The sequence below is a fragment of the Equus przewalskii genome, chromosome 1 (genome assembly GCF_037783145.1).
Source record: "Equus przewalskii isolate Varuska chromosome 1, EquPr2, whole genome shotgun sequence".
NCBI classification, from domain to species: domain Eukaryota; kingdom Metazoa; phylum Chordata; class Mammalia; order Perissodactyla; family Equidae; genus Equus; species Equus przewalskii.
This window is the reverse complement of record NC_091831.1, coordinates 49,284,371-49,302,488: the sequence shown is the minus strand read 5'-3', so window position 1 is coordinate 49,302,488 and position 18,118 is coordinate 49,284,371.

The following is an 18,118-nucleotide window of genomic DNA, read 5'->3' as shown; positions in this document are numbered from 1 at the left end:
TGTGTATATGTGTATATGGTGTGTATATATGTATACATATATATATGTACATATATATTATATACACCACATCTTCTTTATCCGTTCATCCATTGACAGGCACTTAGGTTGTTTCCAAGTCTTGGCTCTTGTGAATAATGCTTCAATGAACATAGGGTGCACATATCTTTTCAAATTAGTGTTTTTGTGTTCTTTGGATAAATACCCAGTAGTGGGATAACTGAATCATATGGTAATTTTATTCTTAATTTTTTGAGGAATGTCCATACTGTTTTCCACAGTGGCTGCACCATTTTACATTCTCACCAGCAATGTACGAGGGTTCCCTTTGCTCCATGTCCTCTCTGACACTTGTTATTTCTTGTCTTTTTAATAAGAGCCATTCTGACAGATGTGAGGTGCCATCTCATTGTTGTTTTGATTTGCATTTCCCTAATAATTAGTGACGTTGAACATCTTTTCATGTGACTGTTGGCCATCTGTATATTTTCTTTGGAAAAACATCTGTTCATATCCTTTGCCCATTTTTTAATTGAGTTTGTTTGCTTTTTTCTTATTGAGTTCTTTATATATTTTGGATATTAATCCTTATTGAATATATGATTTGCAGACATCTTCTCCCATTTGTTGGGTTGTCTTTTCATTTTGTCGATGATTTCCTTTGCTGTTCAGAAGCTTTTTAGTTTGATGTAGTCCTGTTTGTCTATTTTTTCTTTTGTTTCCCTTGAGGTGGTTTCCAGATCTTTATTTCAGGGGGCACTTAGCTACATGCATGTCCAAAAGGACCTTGCTGCTGTTCATCAGTGATTCCTAAGAAAGACACTGCCAAAGGTCTCGGCTGTCCTCCATAGTCTGTGCTCATCAGGGAAACACACAGGCGTCACACAATTCTATCCCAGATTCACAGTTGGGATGGGAGGAGAGGGCAGGAACCAGGGAGAATTCCAGGATACAGGACAGTGATGCTAAGATTTTCTCACAGAGATGTAATGAAGTGCAAGTGTAGATGATTGCTTTTAGCTGCTGTTGCCAGCAAGCAGTTCCTGACCCTGTAAACAGCACACAAATCCACAACCACAGCATTTCATAAAATATTTGATGGCACTTTCTTCAATGATTGAATGGCTTCAGAGACTGGAGAATGGAGGCAGTGTTAACATCAATCTGTTCACTTGGAAAGGAGATCACCTTGGTAAGATAAAACCTCTGGACCTGTGTGGCCCCTGGTCTGCTCTCTGCAAGGAGATAGCTCCAGGGTTTCCGAGTAGCTTAGACAAGGCAGCTCCAGAAGTGATTTGGTTGTGAGTTTATCCTTCAGCAATTTTGTAACCTGCTGCCCAGCTCTATGCTTCAACTTTATTCAGTGTGTATTTCTTCTTCCTTGTGTTAGGATGTGTCACTGCAATCAGCTATCCGGTGCCACAGGGAGGATGCATCTGATGGCAGTGAGCAGCAATGGCCTTTCATCTGAGACCAAGCTGGTCATGTGCTCATTGAGGGCACCCTCAGACTCCTTGTAGGCATCAGGATCAAAGACATCAGCTCCCTGCTACCTCAAATCACTGCTTAGCCCTACATAATAGTCCTCTATGCCCCCAGAGTTGATGCCTTCTTCCTCCTCCTTCTTCTCCTCTTCCTCTCAATTTGGGTCATAGTCCTTTTCTTTGCTATCAGATCCCTGGCTATTCATGTTCCTGGACAACTTAGGGACCTGCTAAGTTGCAGATCAGGAAAGTAGTTTCTTTCTTCTGCCCCTCACACCAATTTTACTTTTTACTGATTTCTCTCAAATGCATTAATCATTCTGTCTTCTGCGATCCTTGAATATCTGTCAAGAAGATGTCACTTTATGTCACTCTGTGCTGTATGATTTCCAACCTGAGCCTCAACCACTTGGCTGCTGAGCCCATGTGGGCCAGACCAAGGGGTAAGGTTGGAGCACAATGGCGGAGCAATCAGGCTGACACTGATATGGGCCAGTGCTCCGTCCTCATGATGCTCTTTTTGAGTGGTGACACAAAGCATTATGGTTGATGATTCCTACACCGTCCACTAGATTGAGGAAAACTGCAGGGTGGAGCCCATGTCCTGCCCTGCCCTTTGTTCTCTCTTAGTCTCTTTTCTAATTTTCTGCCTTAGAAGGTCCTCAATAGGGGCTGGCCCATGGCCATGTGGTTAAGTTCGCACGCTCGTTTCACTTTGGTGGCCCATGGCTTCACGGGTTTGGATCCTGACTGTGGACCTAGTACCACTCATCAACCATGCTGAAGCGGCATCCCTGACAGCAGAACCAGAAGGACCTACCACTAGAATATATGACTATGTACTGGGGGCTTTGGGGAGAAGAAGAAGAAAAAGAAGAAGATTGGCAACAGATGTTAGCTCAGGTGCCAATCTTCAAAAAAAAAAAAAATCTTCAATAAAAGTGTATTGAATTGAGCAAAGATGATTCTTATGTATTATATGATCCTAAAGTCCTTTCTGGATCTCATGATGGTAGAATTAAAGAACTGTGAGGAACTTGAGAGACTTTTAAAATTCCTCATGATTTGGAAAATGACAAAATTGAGACCCAGAGCAGTTAAATATCTTTGTGCCAGGTCACACAGCTAGTTGGTTGCCAAAGCCGGCACTGGAATCCTAGTCTCCAGGCTCTTGGTTTAGCGCTCCTCACAAAGACTGAACATTTTAGTTAACTGAGAATTTACATTCCATCAAGTACTGACTTCACAAAAATAGACTGCAGTGAAGCATACAACACAAATTTACCAAACGCATTGCAGTTCGCCAAAATACCTTCCAATATTTGCATGCTTTCTGGATAGTTCTTGCATAATTTTGCAAAGTTGACTAAAGTTTTTCAGGAGACTTGAAAAATATTATTGAATGATGTGAAGGACTCACTGAAAGGATTTGCCTTGCAAGTTTTGCAGTTATCCATCATGATTCTCATCATGATGCCGTTATAACTCAGAGTTTGGAGGATTATTCTTAAAAACCTTCTTGTAAAGAAGCCTGGAACAATGAAAAATGTTAAATAGTTAATAGTAGGAATCACACAGAGTCATCTGGAAAGTATCCGAAATATTCAGAAAACTTTTTTAGGGACCCAATTGCTAGAAAACCTGCGATTGCAGAGCAACATGAGAGTGTCTGTTGTATGTTGTGTGAGGCAGATAGAGAAAGCAGGGAAACAGTAGCAATCATGGGATAGAGTCACCATCCTATGAGTAAGAAAGAATCAAAGCAGAGAAGAAAGCCAAAAAGCCAAGAACTATCAAATGCATCCCCGAGACACTGAGTAGGAGATTCAGATCAGAAAATCAGCCAGTTCACGGTCGTTATCTCCTCTTCTCTCAAGCTAAAAATAAGATATGATAGAAGCAGCTCTGCACAGAGCTAGAGAAATAGACACTCTGGAAAATAAATTACTGGATTTATTCACTATCCTTTATCTAAATGTAAACATAGGTCAACCCACACGGATAACCCTGGATGGTGTCCCGAGTTGTGAAAGGTCAGGCTGGGAAACATGGCATTACAGAAGCTCTGTGAGTCTCGATGTCTTTCAAGCAACACACTTAGACTTTTGAAATACCGCTGAGCTCATGTAGATGAGACACTTGCATTTATTTCAGCAAGCCTTATTTGCAAATGTTGGCCTTTGGGATCTTGATAAAACTTTGTCAGTGGTCGAATGAGATGGCAAAATGGAGCTGGGTTTTGACAAGGGTTGTGTGGTGTGGTGGGGAGGGTCTCAGTCAGGGAAGCAGATGGACCTGAGTTTGCTCAATGAGGCTTCTTCTGACATTGGTATGTCTTGGAGAAGCCACGTGGCTTGCCTGTCACGACCTGCCTGTCTGACCATGGCCTGGGTGGAATAAACACCTCAGAGGTGTCTTCTTGTTATACCATTCTATGATGCTTTCTTTTGTGCCTTTTCTGTGGATTGTGGGAATATCTGATCCGCAAATAAAAACCAGGCTCTTGCTATCTTGGACCTTTATTTGGTAGTTTGGCAATTCAGCTGGTCTCGAAACTCCCATTAACCGCACTGAGCCACTCTCCCATCCCTAAGTTTCTATTCTACATACTCTTTTTGTTTTAACATACAGGAAAAGGTCTATCTATAAGCAAATCTCTTCCAATTGATCAGCCAATTAGTGTGTTATCTTCCTAAATGGGGAAAAAAAGTCTTGTCTAGCATAAGACAGATTCATGCTGGAAAACACCAGGCAATAGGTATAGGGTTGTGTGTGTGTGTGTGTGTGTGTTGCTTGTAAGAGAGAACAAACTTACACAAGTCTGGGCAGTCAAATCAAGTGTTACCGCAACACTTGAGTAAAGTCCTTTCTCTAAGTCAAGGGTGAAGGTTTACCAGTAAGCACTTGTAAGACTCAGGTTGCAGAGACCCACTCAAATGAGCTCATGTAAGGTAGGTTTAAGAATTTATGTTGAGGGCTGCTCCTAAACACTTTTGGTTTGGTGTTGCTTGATTTGAATCAATTTTTGCTCCAATAAATTCTTAAAATTTTTAATTTGCCTCACTTTATTTTTTAATAGTTCTGGTGTCAGGATAGGGAACTGAAGGAGACCCATGATGACCCCAGGAGCAATGAAGCAGGTGTAGCAGCTGTTGAGCCCCTTGAGCTCGTTGCTTTCCCCACATCTCTGGAGGCCGTGGGGAAGGCCCTCTCAGATCCTGGCTCATAGCTCTACAGCTTTTGCATTATGAGCTTTCAGACTATTGAGCATTTCTTTTTCTAGGCTGGGTTTGAAGGCAGGCTGAAGTCAGACTGGTTCTGACTTAGAAACTGAACTTGGTCTAACTTAGAAACCAGACTTGTCTCAGAGTCAGACTGGGTCCAGTGTGAAGCCTCAGGTGAATAAAATTTTAAGGATGAACAAGTAGGTGAACCTTACTAAAGATAAGCTTTCATTACAGTGGCCACAGTGGAGAACTTCTAACCTAGATAAGCTTATCCATTTACAAGGTGCCCTAGAGAAAAAGGGGTCTCAGCCAAGCACTCACCATAGAGGGTAGAGGGAAAATGATTTTTCTTCCTCTACAGTTTCTGGTGACCAGGATGAGACCTGCGGGAATATCCCACTTGCTCTGGAGTCTGCAGACATCATCCTAGGAAAACCAGCAGAAGCTGGCAAAGGGGAGAATTTTTACCAAAGCCAGCTCTCACAGATCTCTGTCTGTGGTGCCTGGGCTAGAAAGGAAGGTAAAACTTCATGCTGTCCCTTCCTTTCCAAAATCAGATTGGTAGAAAAGAACATTGGTTATAGATCCTTTCTTTCCCAGGGACAGCTATTGCCTTCTTGTTTTTCTCCTTTTGTGTCCTGAGAACTTGGTTTGTAAACTGTCAAGTTGGGGTCCCCAAAATATGGCCTGGCAGAAATGTGGGTCACACGCTACTTGTGGCTAGATAAGGATAGACAGAAAAGTGGGTTGCAATCCATTTGCAGCTGGGGTCCTACTGACAGTTGCCAGCTCTTGGGAGAATTGTCTAAGTCTTTCTTTCTTCGGGTTATCTTTGGGACTGGCTCTGGATCTTAGGAGGGTAGTATATTTTGCACCCTCTTCGAGGATGCCTTTTGCATGCAAGGGGTCGTTCAATACTGCCAAGAATATTTACTGTTTGTCCCAGCTGAAGACTGACAAGATATTTGAAAGGATTTTTCTTTTTTTTTTGGTAAGTAGCTCTGTGGTCAGAAGTTGGCCAGATTGGAAGTGGATATTCAGAGCCCGGTAGGGACTTTTTTAGGCTTTCTCCCCTAAGCTAAAGTGAAACTATGTACCCAGAGGGAAAGAAAAACATTCTGAAGCCTTTGTGGAAAGATTTACTAAAACATTCCAACGACACACAGCTCTAAATCTAGCACTTAGGAATCTTTGAGTTTCCATCTTAGTTGAAGTCTTTTCCCTGATATAAAGAAGCCATCTGAGGAAAATGCAGTTGGATGGGTGGGGCAGTCTCTTAATATATTCAGGTTGCAACCCAATTCTTTGAGGAATTAAAGACAACTGTACTGTTTTACAAATATAGGCTTTACCAGGACAGAAATTAGTTAATCATTTAATTGGTTCATGCCTCTCTATTTCATTCAACATACTTTTTTTTTAGTTTATTTGAGCAAAAATAAATTCAAATCAGGCAGTGCCAAACCGAGTGGTTAGGAGCACTCTACCAACAGGAGCTTGGAGAGAGAACTTTACAGAGAAAAGGAGGAAGCAAAGTAAGGCAATTATTGATTGGCTATAGCTTAAAGCTTAGTTGGCTGTTTGTAATTGGCTGTCCTTAGCATTTTGACTTCATACCCTTGAGGCATTTACAGGGTTAGATTTTGGTTTGCTTACGTGGGCTGCCACAGCGTTAGAGCCACATCAGGCTAATGACCTCCTTGGTTAATTAATATGGCAAGATTTCCCCCTTTGTTCATCTTCTCATATATGAGAGATTGACAAAAAATTTGGTGTTAAAGCCATTCTCAGTCACCATCAGAGTTAAGTTGCTCTTGTCTCATTGTGAAACTCATAAGTTATGATGTCAGACCTGTGAACATCACATCTCATTATTCATCTTGTTTGTGTTTCTCCAAGCATAGTGAGACCATCTGATATACTGCTTATGGCTGTGACCATGCATTTAAGACCTTTGAGAGAGCATAGTGCACCAAGAAGACTAGAATGATACCTATTAGGAGGATAAACCAAAGAGACTGAAGTATACTCCTTACTCAGGGCCTCCATGACCCAAACCAATTGGTATCAAACAAATCAAAGAATGTATCTGAAGAGGCATCAACCTGTTTTAGCCAGGTGGCTTGTTTTTAATTCCTTATTCTTTCTGCTTCTCATAACTTAACATTGCTCAGTCTATTTGGACATTTTAGCTGTAATTCCCGTTACTCACACACTGTTTCTTTTTCCATGTGTCTTGGTTCAAATTTCTGGGAAAGTTAGTCTGATTGATCCAGTTTGTCATTTCAAGCAAGGCCATACAGGTCTTCGGCCAGGTGTTGTAGTGATGGTCCTTTGCATCAACTGGGCTGAGTGGGCATGTGAAAGTCAATATGGTCACATGAAAAAATGGGGCCACCTATTTAGTAGAGGCTGTAGGCGGGATGCATCCTTTAGAAGAACATAAAGGCAGTGCAAACACAGTGGCTGCTGCACCCAGAGTAAGTTCCACAATAAATCAAAACTTCCAATTACGATCTCATTTTCTCCATATAATAACATTGAACGTAGGTTAGCTGAAATGATCTCCATTTTATGAATGAGAAGACAGAAGTTCAGAGAGGTTGTGGTTTGGAGAGATAAGTACTGCATCTGCTCTGTACTTTTGATGTCCTTTCTCAGTCTCAGAATATTAGAGATTCTAGTCTAGCCACCTGTCCCTTCACTTTCATTAAGCACCCTTTTTATACATTTGCAGAGACCCAGAGAGGTCACCATGAGTTGTCCGCTATTGAATTTATCTATTATATTTATCTGAAACAAAGTTAGAAAGTTCAGGTTTTACTTAACGCAAACCTTGGGAGAGTAGCAGGAGTTCACTGTTGTAACAATGCTGGCTGCATTATGATGTTGCTCTATTTTTCCTTCTTATCTGATTTTCTCTTCCCTTTACAAAGGCATAATGTGAGGTCACAGAATGAGAATTTGAGGCTATGCAATAAGATTTTCCTGAATTTCTCAGGAGCCTTTAGCTCTTCTGTGTGCCTAGCTCTCAGTTTAACTGGGCAAAGTTTGGTTCATCCCAACCAAGTTCCCATAGCAATCTCAACATTCCAGATGTTGGTGCTAACTAAAGGCCCCCTGTTTCTGCAGAGAGCAGAAGATTTTCAAGCCAGTCCAGCCTCCCCAGCCTTCGACATTTGTCTTAGGAACACAATCCTCCCATCTTCCCCTTAAGAGCACTTGTATTTTCTGATCTTCAGCCTCTAGGCACAAACACCGAATCCAGAAATGAGTTTTAAAATTTTGAGAAACTAAATTATAAAACTCTCTTTTAAATATTTTGATAAAAAATTACTTTATTTTCATTTAGAGCATGTCATTGAGAGTTTCCTCAGAATTTGCTTCTGTTTTTCAGAAAAAAATAAGACTATAACCTAAATTAAAGATCATTAATCTTACCCATATACATATACACTGATAGTTGGAAATTTATTTACGTGCGCGATGACCTGGTAGGACACTTATCTGGAAGTAAATATTCTCTCTTGAACCACCACTATCTTTTATATCAAAACTTACAGATAAAGAATCAACACATTTGTTTCTTCTAAGCATCTTTAAAGCTAGGCAGTTTTGTTCTGAATGTGGCATATCTTTTCCATCAGAACCTGTGGCTCTCACCTCTGCAGGGACATTAAAGTGCCATTTAAGTTTCATTCCACATGGGGTCAGTATTGTGCTCCTGATCGCTGCTGTGTTCTTGTTTTTGCAACTTAAAAATGTTAATTTGGGAATCTCAGTGGAAATATCCATAGAGTAACAAAATGGGAAGATGCCAGGACAATGCAGCCCTGGCTGCTGCCACCCCCTTGATTGCCAGCTGCAAACTCACTTTGTAGCAAGCCTGGTGGCCAACTCATTATAACTCCTTTGTCTTAGTGTCCTCTTTTAATATTAATACCTCCTGAACCTTTTCATCCTTATGAATGCTTTAGAGACATGATTTGCAGTGACAGCTTAGCATCACACAATAGTGACAAAGGCTCAGCAAAAACGAGGCCTAGAAGGCAATATTTTACCTCCAGTTGTTTCTCCTTGTTTCTATCAGCAAAAACCATTGGGATTTTCTTTAAAGGAAAGAGATTACAATTACTTATTGGAGGTAGAAGAAAACATAGAAGCAGTGGTTCTCATCCTTGGCTGCACATTAGGATCACCTACGGAGATTAATAAAATGCTGATACCAGGCCACAACCTAGAATGGAGACATGAATCTCTGGGGAGGAAAGAACTCAGGAATAAGCATTTTAAAAAACTCTTCAGATAATTTCAATTGTATAGTCAGGTTGCGAACCACTGACGTAAAGGAAAATTTGGAGTACTGGAGCTAACTCTAAATACAGAAGAATTCCAGAGTTAAAACAAGCTAAAAATGAGCCAGAAATCAGAACCACTGGTTCCTGGTTCCCTTGATTTTATTGATCATTGATATGACTTTGGACAAGTCACATCATTACCATGGGTTCTCCGTAAATGATATAAGGACCAAAGGTTATAACATGTGACAATTGTTTGAAAACAGACTGTGCTTCACAGATTTTTATTATTAAGGTCGTTTATAGAACCATATCATTCAGTTTTGCTGTATTTATGGAGCCTAAATGGTGTCCTCTTCCCTCTTTCTGGATTGGACTTCAGTGTGTCCTGGGCTTCATGCTGATGTAATGGAAGCAGAATTTCCTAGATGGGTTCTGGGCAGGAATCTGCATTTTTAAAAACAAATGGTAAGACTTCCAAACAAATGAGTAAATCCATTTCTCCCTAACCTTCCCACTAAGTACAGCTAAAAACTCTGGACATTAGATATAAAACGTAGAAAGTCTCTGAAAGGTGGACTGGTTGGGGACCCCAGGATTCAAGGAGTGAGTTGATGGTGAGTTCTCTGGGTTTTCCTTTTGACTCCTCTATATCCCAGACTGGTTGCTGGAGAAGATGCAACCCAGAAACTTCAATGGGCACAAATTCCCAAGGAAAGCCTGCTGTCTTATCAAAATACTGGGAAAGATGCAGTCCAGCAAGATCGAGACTTATTGATTATAAATGCCCTACTCCAGCAAAACGCCAGGGAAGAAACCATGTTGCAATCTACCTGTTGAAAAGGCTGAGAAGTCTAGATGGAGGACCTAGACTTCTACCCCGGCCTGGAGGTAGTGAGGTGCTCTCCCCACTCCATGCTAAGGTGGCGTCCAAGAACGCCAAGTATGGAGTCTGATTTCTACCTCCATCCTGTGTTGACGAGGGATCCCTTCCTGTGACCCCCTCCTGCGCCCACCCCCAACCCCACAGGTTCAGTGGAGGTCTCACATGGAACTTGAACTTCCACCTCCATCTGGTGGTAATGAGTTCTCCCTACCTCCCCACCATGGTGGCATCAGTGGAGGCTGACTGGGGAGTCTGGATTTCCACCCCCTCCCAGTGATAAAGAGTTAGTGCACCCCTTCCATCACTGGCCCAGTTTCAACAAAGCCCAGCTAAAGCAGAGGATTTAAATGAGATCTAGAGGCTTATAACATAATACCCAAAATATCTAGAATACAATTAAAAAATTACTCTTTATACCAAGAACCAGGAAAATCTCAACTTGAATGAGAGAAGAAAATCAACAGATGCCAATATGGAAATGACACAGATGTTGGAATTATCTGATCAGTATTTTAAAACAAACGTCTTAAAAATGCTTTAATGAGCATGCCTGAAACAAATGAAAACAAATGTTCAGGGGATTTTTATACACCCCAATGTTTGAAGATCATCAGTTCAGGGAGTTTAGACTTCTTTGAAGTCATGAGGCAGCTGGCCAACTAGGTCTTTCTTTCTTAATCTCTAAACATTTCTGTGAGAGCCTAAGCCTGCTTAGTCTTAAATATCTCTTGAATGCTTCCAACTTATTTTTTGGCAGTATTGTGTAAACCTGTGTAGACTGAATAGCAGCACATATAATATTCAACCTCATTGGTCTTTATGGCTAAAGATTAAGGAACAAAGAAGCAACATCTCTCGTAGGCCCAGAATCCAATTAGAGAAGCCTCTGACTAGCTCATATCAGACTTAAGCTACACCTCTTAATAGGGACCACTCCTTCTCTTCTCTTTCATATTGGCTGCGGCTCCCATATCCCCTCTACCCTCTGCTTACTTCTTCACCCCAGTGTCAGTTTAGGGGAATGTGGTGGGTGATTCAATGGCAGTCATTTCCATGGCAGTTGGTGGAAAATGGGGGAAAAATAAGAGGGACACTAGGCACCCCTTTTTCCTCTTCCACTGCTTCCACTTTTAGTGGGAACTCCAACACAACACTACTTAGCAGCTTCCCCAGCTTCACTTCTGCCAAAATTCTCCCCCTACCACCTCCATCCAGCTACTTTTTTCAAAGGTCCAAAACTCCTGCCAAGAAAGCTTGAGGCTAGATTTTCTTTTGAAACATAGATCAATATTATTAACCCACTTAAGCATAAGTCCCATTAATAAAACACATCTGTCATCTGGCCTCCTTCGTCTTAAAGATCTGTAAGAAAAGAAAGAAGAGAGTGAGCTCCACTTTAGTTTCCCACCATTGACAGCGTTAAAGTTGAGGTTTAGAAAAACATGAAAGGACTCTGTGCGTGGGGAGAAAGGGAAAAGCCTGTCACAATGCCTTGTAACCTCCCCCTTTGAATTAGGTCCAAAGTCACTATTCTTTTTTCTTCTCAGAAATGCATAGGACCTGTGAAGGAAGATGTTCCTTCCTGCCCTTCTAAGGGAAAGGTAGGAAGTGACCAAGAAGCACTACCATTTGCTGATGTACCCAGGCCAAATCGCTATCTAGGCACCTCATTCTCAATCTTCTAAACTTCCTGCCTGATTAGATTCATGTGGTCCCCTGGGGATGGGGCGGGAGCATTGCTTCCAATCAAGTGTTCAGTTTCAGGCTGTAAAGTGTTGCTCAAACAAAAGCAGAATTGTTCTTCATCTTGTCAAGCCTCGTGATGATTCCTAAGGCCACTGTTTTATTGTCCTAAATTCTCTAGACAATCTGCTGTTCTCTAAAAGACTGGTGATCTTTCAGAGAGGAAGTTGGGGGTCAGGTCAGTCCCATATTCATAACGTTCCTCCACCAGACTCTGCTTGGCAGGTTAAGCTGGTTGGTTGGTTGGTAAGGTAAGCTGGTTGATTCCTCACCTTGTTTATTCATATAGTTGTTATTTTCAGCAAATCCTATTTAATCTGCTAACAGAAGCAGGTAAGGTTTAGGAAGGAAAAGAGTAAGCAATGGAGTTGAGGCTCTTTAGTCTATTTTTCTCCGGTTTCTCTCTGTTTGCTTATGCAGGAGAAATGACTATGGTGATTCTTCTTCTTTCATAACAAACGGCTTCATGTCATGCTGAGCCAGCGGCAGCACTAACTGTGATTCCTGACTCAGTGTCTTCCCTGACACCGACAGGTGCATCTTCAACAAATCAACAGACTGAAGGAGTTTTGTGGTGGGATTTAAAAATATCAGCTGTAGCTTCAAAGATGGGATAGTAATGAGTTAGGGAATGTAATGATCCAGGGCTTAATGGGAGATGAGATAACCATGAGAAGCGAGGACATTGTTGGCTAATGTGATCACACAGGACATGAGGGCATGGATGATGAGCTATGTGGATAAAACATAGCATTCATGCAGTGATAGAGCGTTTCAGAAAAAAATATAAGACCTAAAAAATCTAAAAAAATCTGTAGTCAAGAGTTTTGAGGTATATTCTAGAGAGGTGAACATGAATGCTGAGGACAAGCCTTATTTTGTAGAACACAACAGGAATCCCTAGGAAGTGTGGCTAAAATCTCCCGAGTCCCCACATCTTCGATCCCACCCCCACTACCAGTGGGAAAGTGATGCCATGGCCATCCAGTCCGCTACACCAGTCCACTCTACCCCCAGCCAGGAAAATGGTTTAGGGCCAGGAAAGTGATGAGATCAACCAACAAGTGGATTGGGATTTAGCCTGAGTGATTTTCCAGGTGAGCGTTAACCAGAGGTTGAGTTGTCTGCCTTGGCAAATACAAATTCTAAATAAAAAGTCAGTGTACTCAGGTTGAGTTTCTTGGCTAATATGAAAAGATGTGGTAAAGCCATACACTTACAGTCCGTGGCTGTAAAAGATGTAAGAAGTAAGATCCAGAGCCTGGAAGGAAACATATGAGTCAGACTGTCCATTCCTCTGCTCTCCATCAGAACCATGTGTTTCACGCTTGTAAATAGATTGCTCTCATGGGCACCCACCCCAGCACACAAAACCATCACTTTAATGCAATTTTTCTTTACACTTCACTTTTGTGAAGACTGATCTCTTTTCCTTTGAGAGGATACAGAACAGACAGTCATTTCCCTCTGAATAAATAACAGTCCACACACGACACTCTTAGCAAAACAATGCTAAGATTCTGCTTCTTCAGTCTAAATAATCCCCTTCTTTTCTTTGTCCTTATTTTAGTTATCTCTATTGCTGTTATTTGATTTTCTTCAAGATCAAGAAACCAGACTGAACATAGAAGTGGAATATGAAGAGAAATGTGCAGAAAAGAAAAACAACTTTGTGGTTTTTACTTTCTATATTTCCAGGTATGAGGAGTATCCTGACTCAATTTTTAGTAGTATCCTATGGAACTTTACTAATTTCTACACACAGTCAGTCTGAGTTAGTGGTATATCCTGAATTGACCTTTTATTTTTTTAAATAGCTTTACTGCAGTATAATTGACATACAATGAACCGCACATAATTAAAGTATAAAATTTGATGTGTTAACAAATGTTATACCTGTGAAATCATCACAACCTCAAGATAATGAACATAATAAGCATGATCTCCAAAAGTTTGTTTTTGCCCCTTGGTAATTCCTCTCTCCCACTCGTACCTATTCCCTTCTGTTGCCCTTCCCTGCCAATGACCTGTTTTTTGTCACTATAGATGGGTATGTCTCTCACTTCAGGTTGCTTTTAATGGATTTCGGCAATGTTTTGTGGTGTTCAAGATAAGATCTTGCACATCTTTTGTCAGACTTATTCCTAAGTTTGCATATTTTGATGCTATTGTAAATGGTAATTTTTAAATTTCAATTTTTAGATTGTTGCTGGTATAGAGAAATACAATTAGTATTTGTACACTGCCTTGAATCTTGCAAAATTCACTTGTTAATACTAGTAGGTTTTTTGTAGATTCCACCAGATTTTTCTACATATGTCAGTAAGTAATGAGAATTTCATGTCTTCATTTTCAATTTTGATAACCTTATATTGCTTTTTCTTATGCTGTATTTCTTATATCGTATTATATTATATTTTTCTTATGTTATTTCTTATATTGCTTTATTGAACTGGCTGGAATCTCTAGTACAGTGTTGAAGAGAAGCAGTGAGAGTGGATATTCTTGCCTCATTTTAGATTTTAGAGGGAAAACAACCAGTCTTTCACCATTAAGTGTGATGTTAGCTGTAGGATTTTCATAAATGCCCTTGTTCAGGTTGAAGAAATTCTTTTCTATTCCTAGGTTACCAAAAGTTTTAGTGAAGAATGGATGATGGATTTTGTCAAATTCTTTTGTGCTTCCGTTGAAGTGATCACACAGTTTTTCTCTTTTTTGGACTTAATGTGGTGATTTTCAAAAATTATACTGCCTAACCCACTTAATTATGATGTATTATCCTTTAAATTTATTGTTAGATTTGATTTGCTAACCTTTTGTTAGGAATTTTTTGCAATCTATGCTCACGAGAGATATTGGTCTGTAGTTTTTCCTTCTTGTAATGTTTTTGGTTTTGGTATCAGAGTAATGGTGTCCTCATAGAACTAACTGAGACATTTTCCCTCCTCTGCAATTTTCTGAAGAGTTTCTGTAACATTGGTATTATCTCTTCCTTTGGTGGAATTTACCAGTGAAGCCATCTGGGCCTATAGTTTTCTTAGTGGAATGGTTTTTAACTGCAAATTCAATTTATTTAATGGATATAGGGCAATTTATGTAATCTAATTCTTCTGAGTCACCTTTGATAACTTGTATCTTTCAAAAAGCCTGTCAATTTCATCTAAGTTGTTGGATTTACTGGCATAAAGCTATTCATTCCTTCATATCTATATTTTATATCTTACATCCCTATGTCTATCATATATCTATAGAATCTGAAGTGAAGTCACCTTTCCCATTTCTGATACTGGTAATTTACGTCTTCTCTACTTTTCTCCTAATCACTTTGTCTAGAAAGTTATCACTTTTATTATCTTCTCAGAGACCAGACTTTTGGTTTCTTTTAGTTTCTCTATTGTGATTGTTTTCTATTTTGTTGATTTCTGTTCTTATTGTTTCCTTTCTTCTGTTTAATTTCAGTTTTGTTTGCTCTTCTATTACTAGTGTTTTGAGGTGGAAGCTGAGGTCATTGATTTGAAACCTTTCTTCTCTTCTAGTACAGGCATTTAGTGCTGTAAGTTTCCTTCTAAATACTGTTTTATCTGCACCTCACAAATTTCAATATGCTGTGTTTTCATTTTAATTTTGTTCAAAATAGTTCATAATTTCTCTTTTATTTCTTCTTTGATCCGTGGGTTATTTAGAAGTGTGGGTTTTAGTATCCAATTACTTAGTTTTAAATAATTTGATTATGATGTGCCTTGCTGTAGTTTCTTCATGTTTCTTTTGCTTGGGCTTCATTGAGCTTCCTCAATCTGTGAGTTTAAAATTTTCATCAAATTTGCAAAAAACTTCAGTCCACTATTTCTTCAAATATTTTTCTTTTCTGTTCCCTTTCCTCCTTTGGAGACTACAGTTGCATGAATATTAGGTGGCTTGAAGCTGTCTCACAAATCACTGATCTTATGTTTATTTTTTTTAGTCTTTTTTGGGATAGTTTACATTGCTATGTCTTTAAGTTTTGAACCTTTTTTTCTGCAGTGTCTAATTTGTCCTTAATCCCATGCAGTGTATTTTTCATCTCAGATATTGTACTTTTCATCACTGGAAGTTCAATTTGGGTCTTTTATTATGTCTTCCATAAATCCACTTAACTTGTCCAGTTTCCCTTCTAGCTTCTTACATATATGGAATAGAATTCTAATAACAGTTTTAATGTCACTGTCTGCTAATTCTATCATCTCTGTCATTTCTGGATCCATTTTGATTGATTGATTTTTCTCCTCATTATGGGTCATATTTTCCTTCTTTGCATGCCTGATGATTTGTTATTGGATACAGATATTGTGAATTTTACCTTTACCAGGACGTAGTGAAGTTAGTTGGGAATGGTTGATTCTTTTAGGTATTGCTTCTCAAAACTTTTAGGTGGAACCAGAGCAGCGTTTATTCTAGGGTTAATTGTTTTTATCGTACTGAACAAACATGCTTGTGAGTGCAATGCCCAATGCTCCATGGATTATGAAGTTTTGTACTCCGGTTTTTAGGAACAGCTACTCTTCCTGGCCCTAGGTGAGTGCAAGAGATTCTTCCCTCTCACCCATATGGGTGGTTTTTTCTCTGGCCTTGGATAATTTTCCCCATGCAGGTACTGGTCAGTACTCAGTGAATACTTGAGGGGAACCCTCTTCAAGTATGCTGAGTTCTCTCTCTGTGTCTCTCTTCCGTCTTGTACCGTGACTTGCAAACTGTAGCTCCCTTGGTCTTTTCAGACCCACGTCAGCCTTCCCAGCTCATAGGTATTGCCAGGCTCTGCCTGAGTCTCTCCTCCCTGCTCTGTGGCCTGAAAACTTTTTCCAGGTAGTAAACCGGGACAGTTGGGATCACTGTCTTTTGTAGCCTAATACTGAATGTCTTGAGAACAATTGTTTCTTATGTTCTGTACAGTTTTTTAGTTGTTTCATATGGAAGGGTGAATCCTATCCCTGTTGCACTATAAATTAACAAAGTGCTGATCCCTTTCAAAAGTTACAAGCATATGTGTCTTAGTCTATTCGGGCTGCTGTAACAAAATGTGATAGACTGGGTGGCTTATAAACAACAGAAATTTATTTCTCACAGTTCTGGAGGCTGTGAAGCCTAAGATCAAGACACTGGCAGATTCAGTGTCTGGTTCTGGCCCCCTTCGTGGTTCATAGAAGGAGCCTTCTAGCCGTAATCTCATATGGCAGAAGTGGTGAAGGACTCTCTCTGGGGTCTCTTTTATAAGGGCACTAATCCCATTGATGAAGGCTTTACCCTCATGACCTGATCACTTCCCAAAGGGCCCACCTTCAAATCCCATCATATTGGTGGTTCATATTTCAACATATGACCTGGGAGGGGGCACAAACATTCAGACCATAGTGATATGCAATTAAAGTGAATTTTTCATATACTTCAGAACTCTTTTCTTATTGAAGGGGATTAATTCATTATTAATATGTAAATTGTTCAGAGGCAGGGAGTAAGGGCCCTTTTATCACGACTTAAAGCGAAGCAAAGCAAAACAGAACAAACAAAAGGGATCACTATATCACGCTGCTCAATCAAGAGAAAACCCCACAGTCTCCTGGTCTGATTCTTAGTTCTAGGCTGTCGCACAAGCTGGGACGAGATCACCTACCAATCTGGTGAGTCTGCTTTTTGAGCATTGAGACAGTCCAAACTCATACCAATGACGTTCAGGTGGGTGGGAAGTTGAGAAATGATAAAGAGATTCCTCTCTAATACAGCATTTCCTAACGTGTGTTGCATGAAATCCCAGTGTTTTACAAGATGTTAATAAGTATTCAGGAAAAACGCCAACCACAAAATACAATTCCACGGTCAAATATGATTGGGAAATTTATAAAAAATATTGTCCTCATTAAGAATTCACAATGCACTTGAACTCTGAGAATTTCTGCAGTTAACTTTGATTATGTCAGATAACCAAACACTTTTAGGTAATTTCTCTTTTTTTTTTTTTTAAAGATTTGATTTTTTTCCTTTTTCTCCCCAAAGCCCCCCGGTACATAGTTGTATATTCTTCTTTGTGGGTCCTTCTAGTTGTGGCATGTGAGACGCCACCTCAGCGTGGTTTGATGAGCAGTGCCATGTCCACGCCCAGGATTCAAACCAACGAAACACTGGGTCGCCTGCAGCGGAGCGCGCGAACTTAACCACTCGGCCACAGGGCCAGCAATTTCTCCTTTGTGCCTGAAATAGTTAGTTTTTTTTTTCATTTGCAAACAAGATACCTGACTGCTCTAATCAGAACCAAATCCATGTAGATACTAAAGTTAAGGAAGTCAAATTTGTATACATCCACAAAGTCATTGAACTGATATTGCTTTTGGCTCAAGTCCTCAGTGAGAAAATTATAACCTGAAACAAGATGGAAATACTGTTTACAAACTGACTAAATTCTGAGAAAATACTATATGTCAAAAATGCAAGATTTGGGCCCGCGCTGATGGC